The sequence below is a fragment of the Ovis canadensis genome, chromosome 2, assembly GCF_042477335.2.
Source record: "Ovis canadensis isolate MfBH-ARS-UI-01 breed Bighorn chromosome 2, ARS-UI_OviCan_v2, whole genome shotgun sequence".
NCBI classification, from domain to species: Eukaryota; Metazoa; Chordata; class Mammalia; order Artiodactyla; family Bovidae; genus Ovis; species Ovis canadensis.
In genome coordinates this window covers 70,075,086-70,102,215 of record NC_091246.1, presented here as the reverse complement: position 1 = coordinate 70,102,215, position 27,130 = coordinate 70,075,086, and the positions used below count along the sequence as shown (strand labels likewise).

General features: G+C 42.0%; 1 pseudogene; it reads left to right on the top strand.

Annotated features, from left to right (window-relative positions):
- The first annotated feature begins 14,377 nt into the window (after positions 1-14,377).
- Positions 14,378-15,725, top strand: LOC138433572 (axin interactor, dorsalization-associated protein pseudogene; annotated as a pseudogene).
- Positions 15,726-27,130: the final 11,405 nt, after the last annotated feature.

The following is a 27,130-nucleotide window of genomic DNA, read 5'->3' as shown; positions in this document are numbered from 1 at the left end:
AATCATCATGTTATAGGGTTCCTTTCAATAGTATTATCTAGGAGTATATTTTATGGACAATTATATTCACAAAAACAAATTATTCACAGTGTATATGCATATATAAATGTCCATATATTTTTTTATATATATTCATTTATGTGTGTGTATATACATGAAGTTGAAAGCGTTAGCTGCTCAGTTATGTCCAACTCTTTGAGACCCCATGGACTGTAACCTACCAGGTTCCTCTGTCCATGGGATTTCCCAGGCAAGAATACTGGAGTGGGTTGCCATTTTCTTCTCCAGGGGATCTTCCCAACCCAGGGATTGAATCCAGATCTCCCACATTGCAGGCAGATTCTTTACTGTCTTAGCCAACAGGGAAACCCCTGTATATATGTAAATATATATAAAGATGACTAGGATTATATGTGATTTGACATAGTAATTTACATTCTTAACATTTATCAGGCATGATTCTTAATGATTGACAGATATTTATTCATTTATTATCCATAACGATTCTATAAAATAATCCATAACTGTAATTATTATTGTTCTCATCTACAAATGTATTGTATACACATTTTGTGACTTGCTTCAGGTCTCACTCTAGGATGACAGAGCTAGCATTAGTACCTCACAGACGAGATGCAGAGGCTGCAGGGGCCCACCTCTCATGCTAAAGAGCAGGGGTCAGCTTTTCTGACCCCTTTCTCTGTAAAGAGCCAAAAATAAATATTTTAGACTCCATAGACCACATACAATTTCTGTTCAATAATCTTCTGTTTTAACAATCATTTAGAATCTTCAGGGGGCATTACAAAAACAGATCCTAGTGCAAATTTGATCTGTGCCAACCCAAGTTTACTGCCAAATTTTCTCAAATAATTTTTTAAATGTATATACAATACATGGCTTTCTAGGTGACGCTAGTGGTAAAGAATCCACCTGCCAATGCAGGAGATGCAAGAAACATGGGTTTGATCCCTGGGTTGGGAAGATCCCCAGGAGGAAGAAATGGCACCCCAGTCCAATATTCTTGGCAAGAAAATTTCATGGGCAGAGGAGCTTGGCAGGCTATAGTCCATAGAGTCTCCAAGAGTCAGACATGACTGAGCGCACACACACACACACACACACACACACACACACACACAAAGATACATGTATATAAAAATAGCTTTACTTTTCGTGGATAACTACAGTTTCTTCCATTTCTTCCAAAGACCCCTAGCCACCCTTTCCTGAAACCTTCCTTCTCCACCCATTTAACCATCACATGGTGAGCCTAGCTAGTCCAATCCTTATGTGAACTCATTCATCCAGACTGTTCATTGGACCAAGGTGATCACGTGAACAAATCCAGGTCAGAGAACTGAGAATCCTTACAATGAATGATATTTTTTTACCATTCTGCTTGGGGGTCTATCAAATGAAACAAGGGCTTTTCAGTGGCCATGATTTCTATCATCTGGACTAGAAAAACAAGGGAAAACAGCCTGAAAAGGGGGGGGGGGATGAAATCAACACAGGAGGAAGAGCAGAGGGACAGATGGAAAAACTATGTTGATAGTGAGTCCTTCGTGCAATTTATTCCTAAGGCCCAGCTGCATGCCTGTCCTTGGAATTCCTGAGAAAACATATTTCCTTTTAATAAACATCCCTCCTCATTTCCAAGATATCAGGAATTGATTTCTGTTGCTTATGACCAAAACTAATAATTTTTTATTAGTTAGCCAAAATTAATTAGCCAACATTGTTAGACAAGGAAATTATTTTTAGGGAATTGCTCATTAACAGCTTAAGGAGGAGGTATATTCTTTCAGATTACTCAAGATGTTTTTAATTTGGGGTTCTCCATTTAAACATTTAAAACATACTTCCACAGTGAGATTTTAATTAAATTGAACACTTACCAAAAAAGTTACAGTTTATCTAACATTACCAATTTTCCCCCATTACCTCCAGCAGCAGATCTAGTCACTCAAAGGCCAGAAGCTGATATGCAAGGTAGTTTAACAGTTTTTCTGGCACTTTTCCGATCTCAGGTTGTCATCCATGACCTGGAACAGTGCCCAGGTCAAGCAGTCACTCAACACATATTGAGTTGAAGAATCAATGAATATATATTTTCATAATACTTTAATAACACTCAAAAGACACCTCTTCATTTGAAAGAGATTTTTAGTTTAGGTAACTGGATTTAAAAATGATTATATAATATAAACCTGAAACTTTTCCAAAAGAAAAAAAATCCTAGCTAGAAGTAAGAAAAAGGGGGGAAACCAGGCTGAGGGTAATCTTTGCTAAGATAGTTACATTTAAGTGGAAACATGAGGAATGTGGCAACTAAGGAAAGGGCTTTGGTTTTTACATTTTTGGGCGCTATTTAAATAAATCTGATTGCAACAATGTGTACAGAATTTTCAAATCCTTTAGGAACATCAAGCCAAAATTCATGTGTGGAATTAATACAGGCTATTTCCCCATCCTCTCTTCTCTTGGAAGCCACATAGAATAGTCACACTTTCAAGGCAAATGGCAAAAATCACTCTCTCTTTTTCAAAATGTGTTTTGAAGATTGGCCAAGGAATCTGCCATCCTGGTGAGATCAGTGTCACCAGCTGTTTTCTTGAGTTTATTCCATGAGGCAAATGAATTGACTTACATAGATGGGATGTTGCATGGCAAAGTGATTTTCTTTTTTAAAAAAATTCATAGATTTTTTTTAAAAGTAAATAATCACATGGGCTTTTCAGTATCATAAGACTAGCCCATAAGTTTTGCCCTGCATCTTCTTCCAAAGGGGCCAGCTTCATTAGGAGCCCCGTTGAGCCTTCTAGACAACACTAATGGCACTGATAATTTGCCACCAAATATTAGTTGGTTACAACACACTTGCTAATTCATACTTTTATATGCAGACCGGAAGAGTCTGTTTCAAATACGAAACACCAGAAGACATACTCTGCAGTTTCCACAGCTCTAGTCTCACTTCATTTCCTCCCAATATCCAACTGCCTTCGAACGCTCTTTAACTCTACCCCTTTAAGTCAGGAGGTCGTTTGGAAAGAATCCCATTTGAAAAGCAAGAATCTGTATTTAAAACACAGAAACCCACTCTTCAGGGTTTGAAGGTATTTTTATTTGAGCACTCGGTCGGTAATGACCCTGGTCCATCAGTTGCCAAAATACTTTCTCTCCTGGGATCCTTATTCTTTCTTTGCTATTACACAGAATAACAGTTCTTTCGTACTCATTTCCTGAAGAAGATTACTTTTCAGTATCAGGCTTCACCAATAAGCCTTTTCCCAGCCAAAGACTGCAAATCTACATTGTGACTCAACAGGGTGACTGTTCAGGTAATACTGACGGTAGAAGAAAAGAGACAAACAGATAAATCAATGAGACTGAAAGAGTTTGCTGAGCTTCATTGCATGTTTATGGCTTTTCATAAATGAGTATTTCACTGGGCCGTCCTCACGTAAGAGAGAAAAGGTTAGCCAGGATGGTGATGCAACTTCCCAGTCAGGCTTCAGGGACTTGCCAATAAAGGAGAAAACAACACCCGTGACTTGGGGTGGATCCACATCAGCTATAGAAAGAGATGTGGAGAGTTTCAAAGGTTTTCAACAGATCCTAGTTCATTGCTGGTGACTGTTTAATGTAGAGAGTCACCCAAGCCTGGTCCAGCAGTTTGTTTTAAGTCTATACACAACGAGCGGCTATCTTATTAGGGTGTGAAGGGAACACTATACTTGGAGTCAGAATTTGACTTCAAATCTGGACTATTAGAAATTTCTGGCTAGCTAAACAGAAAGTATTCAACCTCAGTGATCTTCAGTTTTCCTGATCAGTTAATTAGAAAACATGTTAGTCCAGTCTTGTTTTAAGAGCTAATGAAATAATCTGTGTAGAAATGCCTAGCCAGTACAATAGGCATATAATAACGAATCCAATTTTTTTCTAATGGCATCCAGAGGGCAATGGCAACACTGGCCAACTCAAAGCAGCTGAAAATGACAGCTGGCATGGCCACTAAGTGAGCCCATAGAAAAATGCAAATCCACATGAAGATGATGTCTTGCTCAGTGGACACTTTTCCTGCAGCTGGGAATTCAGAGAATTTCTGCGCTTCTAGTTAATGCAGTAAAGGGAGAGGGGACCACCGGAATGCATGTAAAGCACACTTTAAAATCCAGCAACAATGTTAGGAAAGGTCACTTTATAAAAAAATTTAAACTAACAAAACTCAGCCTACAATGGCCAGGAACAGAAGGTATCGCTTGGGTTTTATGATTTGAAAACTGTTTATCTGTAGAAGTTTGTGTTCCTCAGAAAACAAGCTTTGAGATGGAGATTTGCAAGAATGGAATTAATTGGGGATTAACTTCTTTGAGGGAGCAGAGGAGAAGCTGAACTGCAATCCTGTGACAACTGCCTCAGACAATTCCATAGGGGGCTAGGAAGCTGGAACGGCCCATCACAGGTGTCCCAAACTGAGACAAAGGGAGCTGGATATTCCTCCCCATGCTTTGATCAGTCACTGAATGGGAACACACCCAGAAAGAGGGTGTGAGCTTGGGTGAAGCAGCATTATTCAGCTGAGAGCATTTCCCCCAAAGCAACTCAGCTATCAGCAGTCAGCAGTCATCACTCGTGGTGCTTTAGCTCCCAAAGCAGAACCTGGGTGTATCACAGATCCACTAGATAGCACTCCTGCCACCCAAACCACTTGCTTCAGAATTTTGAGTTCATTCCATCTAGAAACAACCCTCATGACATTATTTCTAGATTACATCCTTCCCTAGAGAACTTTTTAAGGGGGCAGTTATTAAGGTAAATTAGAACTTCTGCTTGTGCAGCTGGTCACAGAACACATTTGGTGGCCATTTCTTTATTATTCATTCCAGACCCCTCTCAACCTTTGCAGCACCTATGTAGGTCTTGGTGGTGTACCAGGTGGAGACCCAGACCCTCATCCCTAAGGGATCTAAGCTTATGGTCAACTTGCCCATAAGCTGACCATAGGCTGTAGCTACATCACTAGTCCACTAACTATCAAAATTTTACAGTAGAGAACCAAGGAACATCCCCATTAGATCACCTGGGAGCCAAAGGCACTCCTCCCTGTCTAGTTATATAAGAGCTTCCCTGGCTTTAATGATCAGGGTTAACACTCCTGTTGAGATGATGCCTTATTCTTTGTCTGCTAATGTCTTGTCAATCAGAGCCCAAAGTGCCTCAGTGGCCATCAGAGCTTAAAATGTAATAGCATTTTTTGCTGTGTTCCCTGATAGAAGTGTTCTGCCTCTGGGAACCCCTAGAACTAAAGAGCTTAGAGGTGCAGAAACATAAAGTGTAAATTCCCCCAAGTAGGCTACTGGAAGTGATGATAAGCAGGGCTATTTCAATTTCTAACCCTTCATTCCTGGCCTCAATTATTTCACCTATTAAGGACATAGCCTATGTAAGTGAATTTCAAGTGAAAAAGCTGGCTTAAAACTCAACATTCAGAAAACGAAGATCATGGAATCCAGTCCCATCACTTCATGGGAAATAGATGGGGAAACAGTGGAAAAACAGTGGAAACAGTGTCAGACTTTATTTTGAGGGGCTCCAAAATCACTGCAGATGGTGACTGCAGCCATGAAATTAAAAGACGCTTACTCCTTGGAAGAAAAGTTATGACCAACCTAGATAGCATATTCAAAAGCAGAGACATTACTTTGCCAACAAAGGTCTATCTAGTCAAGGCTATGGTTTTTCCAGTAGGCATGTATGGATGTGAGAGTTGGACTGTGAAGAAGGCTGAGAGCTGAAGAATTGATGCTTTTGAACTGTGGTGTTGGAGAAGACTCTTGAGAGTCCCTTGGACTGCGAGGAGATCCAACCAGTCCATTCTGAAGGAGATCAGCCCTGGGATTTCTTTGGAAGGAATGATGCTAAAGCTGGAACTCCAGTACTTTGGCCACCTCATGCAAAGAGTTGACTCATTGGAAAAGACTGATGCTGAGAGGGATTAGGGGCAGGAGAAGAAGAGGATGACAGAGGATGAGATGGCTGGATGGCATCATGGACTCGATGGACGTGAGTCTGAGTGAACTCCAGGAGTTGGTGATGGACAGGGAGGCCTGGTGTGCTGCGATTCATGGGGTTGCAAAGAGTTGGACACGACTGAGTGACTGAACTGAACTGACTGACTGACCACAATCTGTAGTATGGCACTCCATCCCTGAAGGTTACCACCTCTGAACTGAGATGTCAGCTACACTTTCAAAAGGCTTCTTCTGCTGCCTTGCAAGCTGATGGTTCTGAGTAGTGTGGTGTGTGATAGGACACATAGACGCTTGGTCATATGCTCACTGCCACACCTCCTTTGAAAGCAGTCCCCTGTCACAGGCAATATTTTGTGGTATCCTATTTCAGTGGATAAAAACACTCTATAAGGTATCAGATAGCGTGGGGCACATGGTTCTGCCATCAGGAAAGGAAAACCCATACCTGGAATATATATCAATTTCACTCGAGATGAATCACTGCCCTCTTTTACAATGAAGGGGGTGTACAGTGGCTGGCTGGTTTTGAAGGCAGTGCTGGATCAGGGGCTTTGGTTGGAGAGGTTGGTGGGGTAGATTCTCTTAGCAGTGACAGGTAGATCAGCATTGAGGAGGGGGAGCCCATGCTTTAGGCTCATGCAAAGTTTCCCATCCCTCTCATCAAGGATACTCTGTTGATGAGCGCATTGCGCCCAAAATGGAGTGGACAACTAGTCTGGCTGACATCAACCATTCAAGTCAACCTGTGTGGTGCCTCTTCAATGAATAAGGTTTTCTGATGGAAAAAGGCCTTCAAACTTCATGCTCGTTCTCATAAGTCCATCCACATGCCTATTACTTCCCAAATCTTCTTGTCTCTAATGGACTAATCTTTCTTCCTTCAGCTATTGGCAGACCACCAACCATCTACTACACATATCCATGTACAGTCTCATAGCCACAGTAAAATACTATATTTTATTACCTATCTCCAGATCTCCTACAAAGCTCCTGTGGGTCACACTGACCAGCTGCCATTCCAACCTTGGTGTGTATTACTATCATCACCTCAAACTTGCTTCTGATGGGCAAGTGCCCCTAGCCTGCCCCTATCAGGCTCCAGTCAGTCATACTGCATCATAGCCTGGTTCTGTTATCAGTTCAGTTCAGTTCAGTCGCTCAGTCGTGTCCAACTCTTTGCAACCCCATGAATCACAGCACACCAGGCCTCCCTGTCCATCACCATCTCCCGGAGTTCACTCAGACTCATGTCCATCAAGTCAGTGATGCCATCCAGCCATCTCATCCTCGGTCGTCCCCTTCTTCTCCTGCCCCCAATCCCTCCAAGCATCAGAGTCTTTTCCAATGAGTCAACTCTTTGCATGAGGTGGCCAAGGTACTGGAGTTCCAGCTTTAGCATCATGCCTTCCAAAGAAATCCCAGGGCTGATCTCCTTCAGAATGGATTGGTTGGATCTCCTCGCAGTCCAAGGGACTCTCAAGAGTCTTCTCCAACACCACAGTTCAAAAGCATCAATTCTTCGGCGCTCAGCCTTCTTCACAGTCCAACTCTCACATCCATACATGCCTACTGGAAAAACCATAGCCTTGACTAGATGGACCTTAGTCGGCAAAGTAATGTCTCTGCTTTTGAATATACTATCTAGGTTGGTCATAACTTTTCTTCCAAGGAGTAAGCATCTTTTAATTTCATGGCTGCAGTCACCATCTGCAGTGATTTTGGAGCCCCTCAAAATAAAGTCTGACACTGTTTCCACTGTTTCCCCATCTATTTCCCATGAAGTGATGGGACCGGATGCCATGATCTTCGTTTTCTGAATGTTGAGCTTTAAGCCAACTTTTTCCCTCTCCTCTTTCACTTTCATCAAGAGGCTTTTTAGTTCCTCTTCACTCTCTGCCATAAGGGTGGTGTCATCTGCATATCTGAGGTTATTGATATTTCTCCCTGCAATCTTGATTCCAGCTTGTTTTTCTTCCATAGCACCCTTCTATCAGCCCTGGCTTCAGAGGGCAGTCACCACTGAGCCTCTCAACAATACTGTGGCCCCTCTCACTTTGCATTCTTTATCATTCTGATAAGTGGAGCATCCTTTAAACTCTCAAACAGAATATAGCTGGCAGGCAGGTTTTGCAGACTAACATGCCCCCTTCTCTGAGAGTTTTGATCTGTTCACCATCTGCTGTGACACTTCTGGCAATTCTATCTTACTCAATGAAGATCATCACTCCAAGCTTTAAGAGAAACTCCAGCAGCATGTTATCTTCATATTCTTGGGTCTTTCTAAGAGTTAAACCATGTATCAGAGGAGAATGTTCCCACATGAGTAAATGTGTCTTGCTCAACTGCATCTCTGCCCTCCCACTTGATTCAGCACCTATAGGATCCATATTTTTCCTAGTTTTGGCTGGTATAAGTTGACTAAGTTCTACAACTTCTTAGGAGTATAATTCCTCTCTTCCCTTAACCTAAGGGCTCGGTTCCCTGCTAGGTTATGTTGCAACTGGATCCCAATTGTTGGCCTGCCAGCTAGATCCTGAGAGAGCTGCATGTTGTCATCTAATACAAATACTTCTGCATCTTCTTCAAAGAGTGAGGCATGCTCAGACTGTAGTACAAGGAGGAACAGGTCAACTGCAGATCCAGTTTTTTTGGAGAGGGAAAAAAAAAAAAACATTTTGAGGATATAAAATTCTCTACTGTATTGTAACCATGCCAAATTGCAAGGTCACACTTTGTTCCAATCCATGTTCTAATGGTGTCAGGGCAGACTTGCTAGAGTAGAGATCTTAGACTTCCCTGGTGCTCTACTGAGCTTCTCTGATGGCTCAGAGGGTGAAGAATCCATCTGCCAATGAAGAACACACAGGTTCTATCCCTGGGTTGGGAAGATCCCCTGGAGGAGGGCATGGCGACCCACTCCAGTATTCTTGCCTGGAGAATCCCCATGGACAGAGGAGCCTGGTGGGCTATAGTCCATGAGGTCACAAAGTGTCAGACACAACTGTTACAGTTGAGAAGTATCAGATCATCTGCTTTTTGTTCTCCAATTTCGGGAGATGAGAATCTTTTTATAAGCTGCCATGAGCTCTCTAGCTTTCACACAGGATTAAATTGATAATTAATCACCCTCAGCCTATTGTCTTTTTCCAATACCTCAGCACGCCCTAGCAAGAGCTATTCAGTTCCACAGTCCTGATAATTACTACATGAACCTCTCAAAAACTTGAAATACTGTATCAGCAGTGCATTCCCTTCATCTATGTCTCATTCAAGCTTGACATAAGTGAAAATTTTAACAACTGCCCTGCAACTGACAAGCTGGGGGTTGTTAATACTCCATCTACCATCAGTGAAGGAGGCTTTATTCTCATTCAGCTTCAAAATCCCATTTTGGAATCTGCTTCCTAGGACTCTCTTAGTACCAAGTGTCACAGGTTAGTTTTCCTGGAAACAAACTCTAATACAGAGATCTGCACAAAGAAAGTTTACTGGTGAACTGTGTTGGGAACAATGCCTGTTCAGGAGCAAGAGAAACAAGACTGGGAGTGGGGAGACTGAATTGGGCTCCATTTGCCACTGAGGCCTCAGCTGATGTTATGGGAAGGTCTGAAGCTGAAATGGCTCTTCAAGGATGCCGTAGAGCCCAGACCCCCTATACACATTTGGACCAGCTGTTGGATGTGGGATTCTGTCAGAGAAGGATGTAACCTTGAGTTAGACAGTTCCCTTTGGCCAAGGGCAAATTGGCCAAGAGCAATTCCCAGAGAGAATTATGACAATCCATTTAATGTCCAAATAAGCATTCCTGTTCATTCTGCAGTTGTATTTCTTAGTGTATATAAAGTGCTTTTTATTCTAATTTATTAACTAGGGTCTTGTAATATCATTTACCTGTTGATAGGTCTACATACCCCAAGGTGAGCTGATACATATTACTGAACTTAAAATACTGACGCAGATTTAGCCTTATATTGCAAGCTGGCTCCGTGGGAACAAGCTCTCCTGCTTCCAATGTCTCATGTTCCTTTAGACATGGAAACCATACTGGTTATCACGTGTCAAGACTAAAGGGAAAAATACTAAATCATCATGATAGACTTTGCCACATGAACAATACATTTTGTTTAGTGAATACACTGGATTTTTAAAGGTATATAAGATCAAATAAGGCTTTGGAGCTTATAAACAAACCAGAGAAAGTTGTCTCACTAAGTTAAGGGATAGTGTCACACAGCAGAAGAGATCATAGAAGTATACTAAGGAGTACTTTCAGAGTTGAGCTCTTGCTTTTTCCAGAATGTCAGCATAAGTTACTGGTAATGTTAGGATAAGTTACTGATGTGGCAAAAAGGTGGCTTCTCAAGGAAGAGGTCTATATAGAGAATAAATCCATATGCAATTTGTGTAAAAAGTGTCACAATCACTCAAGACTCCTCTCCTGGATAACCTGCATTTACCACTACAGATCTATTTTTTGCTCTCCTCTGTCCTGCTCTGTGCCCTGGGAGCTTGACCCATATAGCCTGTCAATGGATTCCAGTACCCCCCAACTTCCTGTTGGGAAGATAAAGGGGAAAAAAAGAGCAGCGGAAAAGAGTTAAGTGATGGTCCACTCAGTTTTGTTTTTCCCCCTCTGGCTCCTCTCCTATAAGATCACAAAGTTGGACCATATCCTTATAACCATTCCTCCTGCCTTTCCTAGAGCTGGAGTTACTCAGTTCCATCTGCTTGCCCCTCCTGGCCAAGGGTGGTTAGGACTCCACTGCTGCCAACTCCAACAAGTGCCAATATCAGTGTGGATTTTCCTAATTCTTGACCACACTTTTGAAAATAAGTGCCTTTATTTAATTCTCATTATTCTTTTTATCTTTTGGTCTTCCCTTATGGCTTAGCCAGTAAAGAATCCACCTGCAATTCGGGAGAACCTGGGTTCGACCCCTGGGTTGGGAAGATCCCCTGGAGAAGGGAAAGGCTAGCCACTTCAGTATTCTAACTTAGAGAATTTCATGGACTGTATAGTCCATGGGGTCGCAAAGAGTTGGACACAACTGAGCGACTTTCACTTCACTTCAGCTCTGAATTTTTTAGCCTCCCAGCCTGAATTCTGGTGGACAACTGGTCATTTCTGATGGGATCAATGCTTAACTTTTTCACCCTTTCCCATGTCTACTATGCCCATACAAAGGTCATATGGAAGCCTAACTTAATCGCTCTGTTAGGAATCTACGATCATGATCATGAACTCCTACTCCTCTCCCTACCTAACTGCTCAGCAATGGAGTCAGCTGCTAGCACACTGGACCAGGATTAGTAAAGTCATGGTCTAGTTTTAACTCTGCCACTAACTAGCTGTGTGGCTTAACTATATCACTTCCTTCTGGCTGGACAGCAATTTCCTTGTTTATAAGCAGGAGGCAGTTGAACAAAAACTGTGCCAGCTCCACATATTGCCTTTTGGCACAGACCTTCTAACTTCTTCTAATCCTCTTCCCTTGCTATTAATACATTCCTGAAGCTCCTGCCCTAGTTCAGTCCAGCAATATTATGCTCTTTCTTCTCAACCATGGCTTTATCTTTGCCATATGTATATATACACATTTACTCTTAAACATATGTGTGTATGAGCACACACACACTTCTACATACCCACACATGGGAGATCACAGCATTGCCCCATTTACCACGTCTGTGAACTATAATTTATGATGAAATAAGAATCAGTTTACATGGTATACCTAATTAGACACCCACTGGCCTATCAATTACACGTACATTTTCCAAAAGCACCATGACACTTCAGTCTACAAAACATGTCAGCTTTTCACTCTTTATAAGATATATACAAGGTGTCCAAAAATATTTTGTGGAGCCCACTTGTAGGCGCTGAGCATAACACTTAGCAAAGAAGAGACTTGTTAAAAGAATCAAGTTTTTTTCTCCTCAATGATATCACATGAAATTTTTACAAAATCTTAAAACGGCCCTGTTGATTTAAAAGGGCCATGGGGAAATAAGAATTTTCATTCAGGTTATGAGCTTAACAGGGTTCTGGTCTCCACACAGACTCTTCATCATGACAATAGTTTACTTCTCTTAGTTGAGAGGTGAATCACCACCTCCAAAGAATCAAATCACCTTGCCACTTTATGAGCCCCTAGATATGGACATATACATTTTTATGTTTAAAGTCAATAGGCATGTGCAGATGATTGAGACCCAAATAGCTGGGTCAGGTCAGAACAAAGCTAATAAACCTTTAGAAAAATTCCCCTTGACCTCTATACCAGCAGTTAGCTCTGTTTTTCCCATCCAGATCATAACATTTTAAAATGCTAACAGCATGGTTTGAGAGGGACTTTTGAATGTCTTATAATCCAAGCCAAATGTGTGAATTCCCTAGAATAAAAAACATATTTGCTACCATGCTACTCATGTGAAAAATATCCTGCAGACTTTCTGGTGAGTGTGGTGATGTATGTTACTTATTGCCTTTGATTCAGAGAGAGGAGGACACAGGTTTGACCTCGTGAGTTCAACCAGCCATAAGGAAAGAAAGAAAGGCATGGCAAGCCACGCCAGTATACTTGCCATGATAACCTCATGAACTGTATAAAATGACAAAAAGATATGACATTGAAAGATGAGTCCCCCAGTCAGAAGGTATCTAATATGCTACTGGAGAAGAACAGAGAAGAGCTACTAATAGCCCCAGAAAGAATGAAGTGGCTGAGCCAAAGTGGAAACAACGCTCAGTCTTGGATGTGTCTGGTAATGAAAGTAAAATCCGATGCTGCAAAGAACTGTATTGCATAGGAACCTGGAATGTTAGGTCCATGAATCAAGGTAAATTGGACATGGTCAAGCAGGAGATAGTAAGATTAAACATCAACATCTTAGGAATCAATGAACTAAAATGGATAAGAATGGGTGAATTTAATTCAGATGACCATTATATCTACTACTGTGGGCAAGTATTCCATAGTAAAATTGGAGTAGCCCTCATAATCAACAAAGGAGTCTGAAATGCAGTACTTGGGTTCAGCCTCAAAAATGACAGAATGAGTTCGGTTCATTTCCAAGGAAAGCCATTCAATATCACAGTAATTCAAGTCTATGCCCCTACCACTGACGCCAAAGAAGCTGAAGCTGATCAGTTCTATGAAGACCTAGAAGACTTCCTAGAAGTAACACCAAAAAGAGGTGTTCTATTCATCCCTGGGAATTGAAATGCAAAAGTAAGAAGTCAAGAGATACCTGGAGTAACAGGTAAGTTTGGCCTTGGAGAACAAAATGAAGCAGGACAAAGGCTAACTGAATTCTGCCAAGAGAATGAACTGGTCATAGAAAATGCCCCTTTTAAACAACACAAGAGACAACTTTATACATGGACATCACCAAATGGTCAATACTGAAATCAAATCAATTATATTCTTTGTAGCCGAAGATGGAGAAGCTGTACAGAGTCAGCCAAAACGAGACCTGGGGCTGATTGTGGCTCAGATCATTAGCTTCTCATAGCAAAATTCAGCCTTAAATAGAGAAGGTGGGGGAAACCACTAGGTCAGCCAGGTATGACTTAAATCACATCCCCTATGAATATGCAGTGGAGGTAATGAATAGATTCAAGGGATGAGATCTAGTTAACAGTGTGCCTGAAGAACTATGGACAGAAGTCCATAATATTGTCCAGGAGGCAGCAAATAAAGCCATCCCAAAGAAAAAGAAAAGCAAGAAGGCTTATCTGAGCAGACTTTACACATAGCTGAAGAAAGAAGAGAGGTGAAACGTAAAGGAGAAAGGGAAAGGTACATCCCTAAATGCAGAGTTCCAAAGAATAGCACAGAGAGACAAAAAGCCCTTCTTCAATGAACAGTGCATAAAACTAGAAGAAAACAATAGAAAAGGAAAGACTAGGGATCCCTTCAGGAAAATTGGAAATATCAGGGGAACATTTTGCCCACAGATGGGCACAATAAAGGACAGAAATGGTAATGCTGGAGAGATCAAGAAGAGATGGAAAGAATACATGGAAGAACTGTATTAAAAGATCTTAATGAACTGGATTACCACAATGGTATGATTAGTCAGCCAGAGCCAGACATTCTGGAGTGCGAAGTCAAGTGAGACTTATGATGCACTCCAGTGCTCTTGCCTGGAGAATCCCAGGGAGCGGGGAGCCTGCTGGGCTGCCGTCTCTGGGGTCGCACACAGTCAGACATGACTGAAGTGACTTAGCAGCAGCAGCAGCAGCAGCTGTTAATAAAGCTAGTGAATGTGATGGAATTCCAGAAGAGCTATTCAAAACCCTTTAGGGGCAAAGTTTGGCTGTGGCGGCAAATGGGCTTGGGCGGCTCCTTGGCGGGTGGCGGCGGTGGCCGTAGCGGTTCCTCCTGGCCCTGTTAATGTCGGAGCCAGGCCCGGGGAGGATGGCGCCCTAGAGCCCGGCCTTTCCTGGGGGTAGGGGCGGGAGGGGAAGGGGTGAGGACCGGCCATGTCGGAGGTGACCCAAAGTCTGCTGCAGCGCTGGGGCGCCAGTTTTAGGAGAGGCGCCGACTTCGACTCTTGGGGCCAGCTGGTGGAGGCGATAGACGAGTATCAGATATTAGCAAGACACCTACAAAAAGAGGCCCAAGCTCAACACAATAATTCTGAATTCACAGAAGAACAAAAGAAAACCATAGGCAAAATTGCAACATGCTTGGAATTACGAAGTGCAGCTTTACAGTCCACACAGTCCCAGGAAGAATTTAAACTGGAAGATCTGAAGAAGCTAGAACCAATCCTAAAGAATATTCTTACATATAATAAAGAATTCCCATTTGATGTTCAGCCTGTCCCTTTAAGAAGAATTTTAGCACCTGGTGAAGAAGAAAATTTGGAATTTGAAGAAGATGAAGAAGAGGGTGGTGCTGGAGCAGGATCTCCTGATTCCTTTCCTGCCAGAGTTCCCGGTACTTTATTACCAAGGTTGCCATCAGAACCAGGAATGACGTTACTCACTATCAGGATTGAGAAAATTGGCCTGAAAGATGCTGGGCAGTGCATTGATCCCTATATCACAGTTAGTGTAAAAGATCTGAATGGTATAGATTTAACTCCTGTGCAAGATACTCCTGTGGCTTCAAGAAAAGAAGATACGTATGTTCATTTTAACGTGGACATTGAGCTCCAGAAGCATGTTGAAAAGTTAACCAAAGGTGCAGCTATTTTTTTTTAATTCAAACACTACAAGCCTAAAAAAAGGTTTACCAGCACCAAGTGTTTTGCTTTCATGGAGATGGATGAAATTAAACCTGGGCCAATTGTAATAGAACTATACAAGAAACCCACTGACTTTAAAAGAAAGAAATTGCAGTTATTGACCAAGAAACCACTTTATCTTCATCTGCATCAAACTTTGCACAAGGAATGATCCTGACATGAGTATCCTGGAACTTCTGTGAATCTCACCACTCCATAGAATCCATCACTGCTCTGTGTAGCATACATACCCATCAACAGGCAGGAAGCAACCTGGACCCAGGCCGGCAGGCCAGAGTGAGTCCATTACAAGCTGTAGCACAGAATTCAAAGTCCAGCATCACTGACATAACAGACTCTCTGGATACAGGCTTATTGTAGATCTTGAAACGTTTTCACTTTCCTATTAATTGTGCAATTAATAGTCTCTTTTCTAACTTACCACTACTCCTGCCCAACTTCCTGGAACAACACTGTGGTGGGTGGGATGTGCTCATCTTCTAACGTAAAACAGCAATAAGAACGTGCTAGAGTTTACAAAAAAAAAAAAAAAGAAAGAAAGAAAAAAAAAAAACCCTTTAGGGTAATGCCATCAAGGTCCCGGATTCAACATGTCAGCAAATCTGGATGACCCAGCAGTGGACAATGGACTGGAAAAGGTCAATCCTCATTCCAATTCCCAAGAAGGGTAGTACTAACTAATGTGCTAACCAACAGACAGTTGTACTCATCTCCCATGCTAGTAAGGTCATGCTAGGCTTCAGCATTGTGAACCAGGAATTTCCAGATGTCCAAGCTGGTTTAGAAAAGGAAGAGGAAGTAGAGATCAAATTGCTAACATCTGCTGGATCATAGAGAAAGCAAGGTAATTCTAGAAAAACATCTACCTCTGTTTCATTGACTGTGCTAAAGCTTTTGACTATGTGGATAGTAACAAACTGTGGAAAGCTCTTAAAGAGACGGGAATACCAGACAATCTAACCTGTCTCCTGAGAAATCTGTTATGTGGGTCAAGAAGTAACAGTTAGAACCCTGTATGGAACAACCGAGAGAGCTGACAGATTGTGGTCCACTGGAAAAGGGAATGGCAAACCACTTCAGCATTCTTGCCTTGAGAACCCCATGAACAGTATGAAAAGGCAAAATGGTAGGATACTGAAAGAGGTACTCCCCAGGTCAGTAGGTGCCCAATATGCTACTGAAGGTCAATGGAGAAATAACTCCAGAAAAAATGAAGGGACGGAGCCAAAGCAAAAACAATACCCAGCTATGGATGTGACTGGTGATAGAAGCAAGGTCCGATGCTGTAAAGAGCAATATTGCATAGGAACCTGGAACGTCAGGTCCATGAATCAAGGCAAATTGGAAGTGGCCAAACAGGAGATGGCAAGAGTGAACGTCGACATTCTAGGAATCAGCGAACTAAAATGGACTGGAATGGGTAAATTTAACTCAGATGACCATTATATCTACTACTGTGGGCAGGAATCCCTCAGAAGAAATGGAGTAGCCATCATGGTCAACAAAAGAGTCCGAAATGCAGTACTTGGATGCAATCTCAAAAATGATAGAATGATCTCTGTTCATTTCCAAGCCAAACCATTCAATATCACAGTAATCCAAGTCTATGCCCCAACCAGTAACGCTGAAGAAGCTGAAGTTGAACAGTTCTATGAAGACCTACAAGACCTTTTAGAACTAACACCCAAAAAAGATGTCCTTTTCATTATAGGGGACTGGAATGCAAAAGTAGGAAGGCAAGAAACACCTGGAGTAACAGGCAAATTTGGCCTTGGAATGCGGAATGAAGCAGGGCAAAGACTAATAGAGTTTTGACAAGAAAATGCACTGGTCATAGCAAACACCCTCTTCCGACAACACAAGAGAAGACTCTACACATGGACATCACCAGATGGTCAACACCAAAATCAGATTGATTATATTCTCTGCAGCAAAAGATGGAGAAGCTCTATACAGTCAACAAAAACAAGACCAGGAGCTGACTGTGGCTCAGGTGATGAACTCCTTATTACCAAATTCAGACTTAAATTGAAGAAAGCAGGGAAAACCGCTAGACCATTCAGGTATGACCTAAATCAAATCCCTTATGATTATACAGTGGAAGTGAGAAATAGATTTAAGGGCCTAGATCTGATAGATACAGTGCCTGATGAACTATGGAACGAGGTTCGTGACATTCTATGGAAGACAGGGATCAAGACCATCCCCATGCAAAAGAAATGCAAAAAAGCAAAATGGCTGTCTGGAGAAGCCTTACAAATAGCTGTGAAAAGAAGAGAAGAGAAAAGCCAAGGAGAAGAGGAAAGATATAAGCATCTGAATGCAGAGTTCCAAAGAATAGCAAGGAGAGATAAGAAAGCCTTCTTTAGCGATCAATGCAAAGAAACAGAGGTAAAGAACAGAATGGGAAAGACTAGAGATCTCTTCAAGAAAATTAGAGATACCAAGGGAACATTTCATGCAAAGATGGGCGCGATAAAGGACAGAAATGGTATGGACCTAACAGAAGCAGAAGATATTAAGAAGAGATGGCAAGAATACACAGAAGAACTGTACAAAAAAGATCTTCACGACCCAGATAATCACGATGGTGTGATCACTAATCTAGAGCCAGACCCTGGAATGTGAAGTCAAGTGGGCCTTAGAAAGCATCACTATGAACAAAGCTGGTGGAGGTGATGGAATTCAGGTGGAGCTATCTCAAATCCTGAAAGATGATGCTGTGAAAGTGCTGCACTCAATATGCCAACAAATTTGGAAAATTCAGCAGTGGCCACAGGACTGGAAAAGGTCAGTTTTCATTCCAATTCCAAAGAAAGGCAATGCCAAAGAATGCTCAAACTACCACACAATTGCACTCATCTCACATGCTAGTAAGGTAATGCTCAAAATTCTCCAAGCCAGGCTTCAGCAATACGTGAACCATGAACTTCCTGATGTTCAAGCTGGTTTTAGAAAAGGCAGAGGAACCAGAGATCAAATTACCAACATCTGCTGGATCATGGAAAAAGCAAGAGAGTTCCAGAAAAAACATCTATTTCTGCTTTATTGACTATGCCAAAGTCTTTGACTGTGTGGATCACAATAAACGGTGGAAAATTCTGAAAGAGATGGGAATACCAGACCACCTGACCTGCCTCTTGAGAAATCTGTATGCAGGTTAGGAAGCAACAGTTAGAACTGAACATGGAACAACAGACTGGTTTCAAATAGGAAAAGGAGTACGTCAAGGCTGCATATTGTCACTCTGCTTATTTAACTTATATGCTGAGTACATCATGAGAAACGCTGGACTGGAAGAAACACAAGCTGGAAACACGATTGCTGGGAGAAATATCAATAACCTCAGATATGCAGATGACACTACCCTTATGGCAGAAAGTGAAGAGGAACTAAAAAGCCTCTTGATGAAAGTGAAAGAGGAGAGGGAAAAAGTTGGCTTAAAGCTCAACATTCAGAAAATGAAGATCACGGCATCCGGTCCCATCACTTAATGGGAAACAGATGGGGAAACAGTGGGAACAGTGGCTGACTTTATTTTGGGGGGGCTCCAAAATCACTGCAGATGGTGACTGCAGCCATGAAATTAAAAGACGCTTACTCCTTGGAAGAAAAGTGATGACCAACCTAGATAGCATATTCAAAAGCAGAGACATTACTTTGCCGACTAAGGTCTGTCTAGTCAAGGCTATGGTTTTTCCTGTGGTCATGTATGGATGTGAGAGTTGGACTGTGAAGAAGGCTAAGCGCCGAAGAATTGATGCTTTTGAACGGTGGTGTTGGACAAGACTCTTGAGAGTCCCTTGGACTGCGAGGAGATCCAACCAGTCCATTCTGAAGGAGATCAGCCCTGGGATTTCTTTGGAAGGAATGATGCTAAAGCTGGAGCTCCAGTACCTTGGCCACCTCATGCGAAGAGTTGACTCACTGGAAAAGACTCTGATGCTGGGAGCGATTGGGGGCAGGAGAAGAAGGGGACGACTGAGGATGAGATGACTGAATGGCATCACTGACTCGATGGACGCAAGTCTGAGTGAAATCTGTGAGTTGGTGATGGACAGGGAGGCCTGGTGTGCTGCGATTCATGGGGTCACACAGAGTCGGTCATGACTGAGAGAATGAACTGAACTGAACTGAACTGAATGGAACAACTAATTGGTTCAAGATTAAGAAAGGTGTACGACCGGGCTGTCTGCTGTCACCCTGTTTGCTTAATCTATATGCTGAGCACAGGATGAGAAATGCCAGTCTGGATGAGTTATAAGCTGGAATCAAGATAGGTGGGAGAAACATCAACATCCTCAGATATGCGGATGATACCACATTCCGTGAAGAAGAAAGTGAAGAGGAACTAAAGAGCCTCATGATGAGGGTGAAGGAGGAGAGTGAAAGACTTGGCTTAAAAGTAAATATTAAAAAAACTAATATCATGGCATCCAGTCCCATTACTTCATGGGAAGTAGAAGCAGAGAATGTTGAAGTAGTGACAGATTTTGGGGGCCCTAAAATCACTGCAGATGGTGACTGCAGCCATAAAATCAGAAGACGACTGCTTCTTGGCAGAAATGCTATGACAAACCTAGACAGTGTGTTGAAAAACAGAGACATTACTCTGCCAACAAAGGGTCCGTATAGTCAAGGCTACAGTTTTCCCAGTGGTCACACACAGTTGTGAGTGCTGGACCATAAAGAAGGTGGAGTGCCAAAGAAGTGATGCCTTCAAACTGGGGTCCAGAGAAGAAGTCCTGAAAGTCCCTTGGACTGCAGCAAGATCAAACCAGTCAACCTTAAGGGAAATCAACCCTGAATACTCATTGGAAGGACTGATGCTGAAGATGAAGCTCCAGTATTTTGGTCAACTGATGTGAAGAACTGACTCATTAGAAAAGTCCCTGATTCTGGGAAAGATTGAGGGCAGAAGGAGAAGAGGGTGTCAGAAGATGAGATGGCTGGATGGCATTACCAATGCAATGGACATGAACTTGGACAAACTTTGGGAGGTGGTGAGGGATAGGGAGGCCTGTTGTGCTGCAGTTCATGTGGTCACAGAGTCAGACATAACTGGGTGGCTGAACAACAACAATAAGGAAAGAAAGAGTAAACTCCTGTGAATGGATGTACTGACCCTGTGTAAACTGAGTGTACCTTTTGGGAAGCAAATTTCCTTTTTTTCTGCTACTCATACACCCAGGTAGAGATAGAGCAAATCCTCTGCCCTTCATCTCACTTCATTCATTCATTTATTTTTTATTTTCTTGAATTTATTGCTTACATAGTCATATATATATGTGTGTGTGTGTGTGTGTATGTGTGTGTATATAGATAGATAGATAGATATGTGTGTGTGTGTGTGTATATATGGATTTTAGAGATAATGATACTAAAAGGTATATATCAAAGAGTAACAGTCCCCTGACTCACTATTCCCTCACTCACTACCATCTTCTTTCCTAGAAAGCAACCACTTTCATCTTACTTGTCTGTTCTTCAGATATGAAACTATTTCATTGCAGCTCTATTTACAATAGCCAAGACATGGAAGCAACCTAACTGTCCATCAACAGAGGAATGGATAGGGAAGATGTGGTGCATACAGACAGTGAAGTATAACTCAGTCATAAAAAGGAACAAAACTGTGCCATTTGCAGAGGTGTGGACAGACCTAGAGACTGTATACAGAGTGAAAAACATCAGAAAGAGAAAAACAAATAATGCATATTATCACATATATGTGGAATATACAAAAATTGTACAGATTTCAGAATTGCCTCTTCATCCTTGACATAAGACTGTGTCCTGGTTCTAGTCATGGTTTCAGGGACCAAGTGGAATTTTGCAATATGGAGATTCATGTTCCTTCCATGGAAAATATTTTTATATCACTTCTCAAAAATTTTCCTCTCTTCCATTTCTGTTTCTGGAAACCTATTACTTTGGGTCATTCTCTAATTATTGTATCAGTTCTCTAAATTACTTAAGTATTTCCTTCTATGGGCATCTCTTCAACTTTTTCTCTATTTCCTGGGAGTAATCCTTGCTTTCATCTTCTTTAAAACTGATTACCATCTAATATACTTTATACATAGCTTACTTCATTGTTGAGTTGTCATCTGTCTTACTTGAGGGCAAACATTCTGTCTGCTTTTTTTCCTACAATGTCCCCAGATACTAAGACAATGCCTCAGAGTAGTATATAATCAATATGTACTTACTGAATGAGTGAACAAACAAATGAACAGTCCCAGAGTCAGGTCTCAAGTGGCAGCAAAAAGACCTTATTTTGAGAAATGTGAGCTAAACCAGTGCTCCTAAAATTGCTCCAGTTGAAGACTGAATTGCTCCTTGAGCCTAGGATAAAGCTGAGATTTCAGGTTGGGATTGAGTGGTTAGTCAGGTAAAATTCAGTGTTAGTCACTCAGTCATGTCCCACTCTTTGTGACCCCATGGACTATAACCCACCAGGCTCCTCTGTCCATGGAATTCTCCAGACAAGAATACTGGAATGGGTTGCCATTTCCTTCTCCAGGGGATCTTTACAACCCAGGGATCAAAACTTGTCTCCCACATTGGAGGCAGATTCTTTACTGTCTGAGATACCAGGGAAGCCCAAAATGCAGTAAGACGATCATCAAAAGAGCCCACAGAGCACAAAGAGCTACAGAAGAAGAAAAGCAAAGAGCTTTATGGAGTTCTAATTGGAGAAGGAAATGGCAACCCACTCCACTGTTCTTGCCTGGAGGATCCCAGGGACAGAGGAGCCTTGTAGGAGGCCATCTATGGGGTCACACAGAGTCGGACACGACTGAAGCGACTTAGCAGTAGCAGCAGCAAGAGGAGGGTAAGGGGTTTGCACAAAGATGACAATATCATTCCCATCCCTCTCCTACCTTCCAGAAAGGACTACAAAAACGCAGGGCTACACAAAGACTGCCCCTATTTGAAATAGCATTAGGAAGGTGTGGAGGCTGACTACAAGTCCCCCAAAAACAAAGAAATAAAAGGCAATAGATTCCAAGGAGAAAATACAAAGATGGCTCCCGGAGAGAGAGAGACAGAAATGGAGATAAAGACAGAGGCAGACAGACAGAGAATACGAACCACACACTTCACTTGGCGAGCAAAGAAACCACATGTTCTGAGATATCAGAGGGGAACTTGAGCTAGGCAAGAGCCTCACCCTCCTCATGCTCCTTCCTGACCACTTTCTTCCTCGAATCCAATAAACCTTTTCATCTCTTTTCAAGCTGTCTGGAGGGAGTCATAAAAAGGCAGGCCTGACAGATGCTTGTGTCAACTTGACACGCCAACAGCACACATTCGGGCCCACCACTCACTGACACGTTACTGGAAGGTTTTGTTTGGGTGTCCTTCCAAGACAAGCAAGTTAGCCTTTTTGAACCCACTAGAGCAACGCAGAGAAAGAGTTCCCAGAAGCTTCTTCATTCAGAGAAACAGTCCTATGTCATCAAATCTGCTAGATGCTCAAGAGCATGCAATGAAAGGTTCAAGGTGAATAAAACCAAGTAGAACATGGGAAAGTGTCAAAGACTGCAAAATTATATGCTTTGGGGGAAAAACTTCTATTTTGACATTTAGGAGGCACCAGCTGTACTTTTGAAAAGTGATTTTCACTTTCACTTTCATGCACTGGAGAAGGAAATGGCAACCGACTCCAGTGTTCTTGCCTAGAGAATTCCAGGGACGGCAGAGCCTGGTGGGCTGCTGTCTATTGGGTTGCACAGAGTCGGACACGACTGAAGCGACTTAGCAGCAGCAGCAGCAGCTGTACTTTTTCTCTTTTTTTAAGGAACTCTTACAGATTCAGATAATAATATGATGGTAAGTATTTAAAAAAAAAAAGGCAAATTAATTTGTTTCCTAGTTTCTTCCTTACTGATGTCTAGTCAAAATGCCAGAGATGAGTGTTGCAGAAGAAGAGAAAAGGGAACTTTGGAAAATTATTCTCTTTTTAATGGAAGAGTTGGGAGAATTGCTAGTGGGGTGACAGAAGCAGCAGCAGGGACAGCCCAGTCCCCTCTCCTCTGAGACTGTGTTTCTGGAGATGGGAAGATGGCACCTTTGCTCACATAGTCTTTTCCATCTGAATGCTGCTTCTCCTTCCTCCACAACCACATCTTATTAAACTTCCTAGGCCCAGATCAAAACTCTCAGCTATAAAAATCAAACTCCTCTTGTCCTTTCTGGATAAGTACTTAAAACGCCTTTTTTTTTTTAATGGTGTGATACTTCCAACCCTACTAAACAGTCTACTTCTTAAGTTCAGGGCTAAGACTTCCTTGACTGTCCAGTGGTTAAGAATCTGCCCTCCAGTGCAGGGCACACAGGTTCGATCCTGGTCTGGGAAGATTCCACATGCTGCAGGGCAACTGGCCCTGAGCCCCACAACCACTGAGCCCACATGCTACAACTACTGAAGCCTGCACACCTAGAGCCCACGCTCCACAGAAGAGAAGCCACCACAATGAGAAACCCACACACCACAACAAAGCCCATGAACAGCAACAAAGACCCAGTGCCTCCAGAAAAAAACTAATTAAAAAAAGCAGTTCAGGGCTTACACTCATTTAATATGTCACCCCTACAGTACACATTATGGTCCTTTGTCTAAAATAGGTCTTTAACAAAGCCTTCATCAGTACACAAATAAATATAACCAAATGAAGATCTCAGGGCCAATCCCATGGGTGCACTGGTGAAGAGTGATTGTACTGGTGTGTGTATATGGGAGGGGGTGGTATCCAAGCATCTCCTTACAAAAGTGGAGATGATGACTTTCTGGAGGAAAACTAGTATATTCTCATGTTGTAAAACCATTGAGAGAGGCTTTAAGCACCACTACAACCATGGCTTCACTTCACCTGAGAACAAGAAAAATGTTCCCAAATGTTAATTTCAACAAAGGCCACTGGACAAATGCCAGCTGATCACCAGGGCAGTGGCCCAGAAATCTGGGACCAGAGGGGTCTTAACACATTCACATGGCTGATGCTCCACAGAGCAGTACACGTTTAAGAAAAGAGTCCTGCACAGAGGGCAGGAAAGTGGGTCTCTAGGTTGCCTCAAACACAAACTCTGTAACCCTGGGCAGGACCAATAATCCACTGGACATGCCAGGCCATTAAGGACTGGCCCTGTCAATGAAGAGCTGCACTCGATGACTTTCAAATCCCTTCCAGCCATAGAATTCAATGATTTTTCATCTGTTCCACATGAGAAAGGCATTTTAGCTCTATCCAAAATGCAATCATGCTCAAAACAATTTTTTAAATCCATGTCTTCAAATCTCTATGGACTCCCTAAAGATTTAGCAGTGCCAAGCAACATATGACTGTTTAGGTGGCCCAACTTCAAGTCTGAACACTTCCTCCCAGATCCCTTACTTTCATCCTCTTGGTCCCCATCCGTAGGTCCCTCACCATCACTGGCACACCATGTCCCCTCCCAGCCCTGTGTTAACATATGTTCTCCCTAACTCACAGAATTGTCTGCCGTACTTTTGGTAAAGCTACTAGTAAAAAGTCCTGAAATAGAAACCAGATGCACACTCGCACCTTGGGATGTATGTATTATGAAGATGAAACTGCCACATTTCTTCCCAGTTGGCTTCACCTTCTTCTCCCCAACCTGGTCATGTGGTGTGCACCTGTGGTAGATTGACAAGGCTTTAGATTACAGGAATGGCTATATCAGGCTCTAGGATGGCCTTGGCTTTTAATCCCAGCTGAGTTGTGCATGCACCAAGGGTTTGTATTCCCACCTCATCTTTATGGTTCTCAAGGCTTCCTCTTACACTCAAACCAATATTTCATGTAGACAAACAAACCCCTTATTCCCTTTCCATATTCCAAACTTTTTTTTTTGAAAATTGGTTTTCCCCTCATCTTAATTGTCAGTAGAAATACAAACATGTGCTATGGTTGCAGTTATTATTCCCACTATAGGATTGCTTGCCTCTTTTGACAGATTGCCTCAGAGTAGAAGAATGCCTTCAAGCCTACAGTCTACAGGAAACCTCAATCTTGGAGTCCCCCTCACCTGCCTCTGCCCAAAAATGTCTATTAAGCAAAGAAAAGTGGAAAAGAAAGCAACAGGATTCTAAATAACCTTATGAAACTCAACTGCCAGAGAGCCGGCCAACTCAAGACCACAGATGAATGATCTATAATAAGAACAAGGACCAGATTTTCTGAACCAAAAATAGGATTCAACTTGATGAATGATGTGAGACTAGAACAGAGCATTTGAAAATATAAATATTTTGGCAAATATAATATTACAGATGTTAAAAGTCATAGACTAAAAAACCTGGCTCATATATTTTATGTTAACAAACTATTTTTAAGCACCTACTATGTGTCAGTCATTATCCTCCTATCCTTATTTATTTCTGTTTTCATAATCCAGATGTCAAGTGACTACTCAGTAAGAATGCAAAACTTTGAATATCCTTATGCCCTATGGTGGCCATAAATTCTTTGCCACTTATGCCATCAAAAAGTGGCATCTGTTTCTCCTCTTCTTGAATCTATATTGTATGGTGACTTGCTTTGATTCATATGTTTTAGAAATGATGCTGTTTAACTTTCTAAGGCTGGGCCCTAAAATATCTACAATTTACATTTTTGTTCTAACACTCCCTCCAAGACTATCTTAAATACCATGGTATAAGAAGCTCACACAAAGCCGACAAGGCACATGGAGGAAGACCAATGCCCTATGGCCAACAGCCTCAAGCCACCTCCCAGTTTTTAAAACTAGCTGCCGACCACGTGGGTGACACTGGATGTACCAGAACAGTTGAGCCTCCAGATGTTGCAGCCTCAGTGGACATCACATGGAGCAGAAGGACATCCCAGCTGAGCTCAGCCAACCCACAGGATCATGAGAAAGAATAAATGATTGATTTTATTTTAAGCTATTATTTTGTGATGGTTTATGATACCATGACAGATAATAGAAACGTTTCCTTCCCTCAAAATCAATTATCTTTTTTTATATTTATATTTTTTATATTCAATCCCTTCTGTACATATGTACTTAGCCTAAATATATTTCCTCACTTCCAAATTTATCTTTGAGTGACACAGAAGTGAAAAATGCTTTGAAGTTTATATTTTTCCAGACACTCTACCCCTAGGTATCTCTGTGAGAAAGAACAGGGCAGAAATTTATTTCTTCACAGATATTAATTAGAATTATACCCTTGAAAGGCAGCATGTCTATGTCAGTTCAAGTTTTAAGCAGAGGCAGTTTTAACCAGAAGCAAACAAAGCTTAAGCTTGCACAGGCCCCATCCACGGTCTTGCCTTCATGTTCAGATGTTATCAGACCTTGTAAGTTTGTGAAAACAGAATATGCTAAAACAGAATATGCTACAGAATATGCTGTAATCTGTTAGTGCTACTGTCTGTTTCCACTCTAGCTGCTTTTCTGTTACACTTCCCCTAATGAAAGTATGGCTTCCAAGTGGCCATAGATGTTTTGGGGATCCGTTGAAAGCTATGGATGGGCATACATGTTGATTGAATTCAGGAAGATATGCTTAAATGGTTTACAATCACTTCTGTATCTAGTTAAGTCATTATTAGCCATCTTGGCATAGGAGCAACTGCCAGAACTCTCCTATAGCCCAAAATGCCAACTCATCCAGCACCGTAATACAGAGACACAGAGACAAAGGTCAGGTCACAATATGAATGAGTCCTATGGGGCCCAGCCCTGGATGAAGTGTAGAATGAGAGAGACATGGGTTAAAATGTCCATGCCAGATCTTGGGCTGTGGAATATCCTGTTAGTCATTCAAT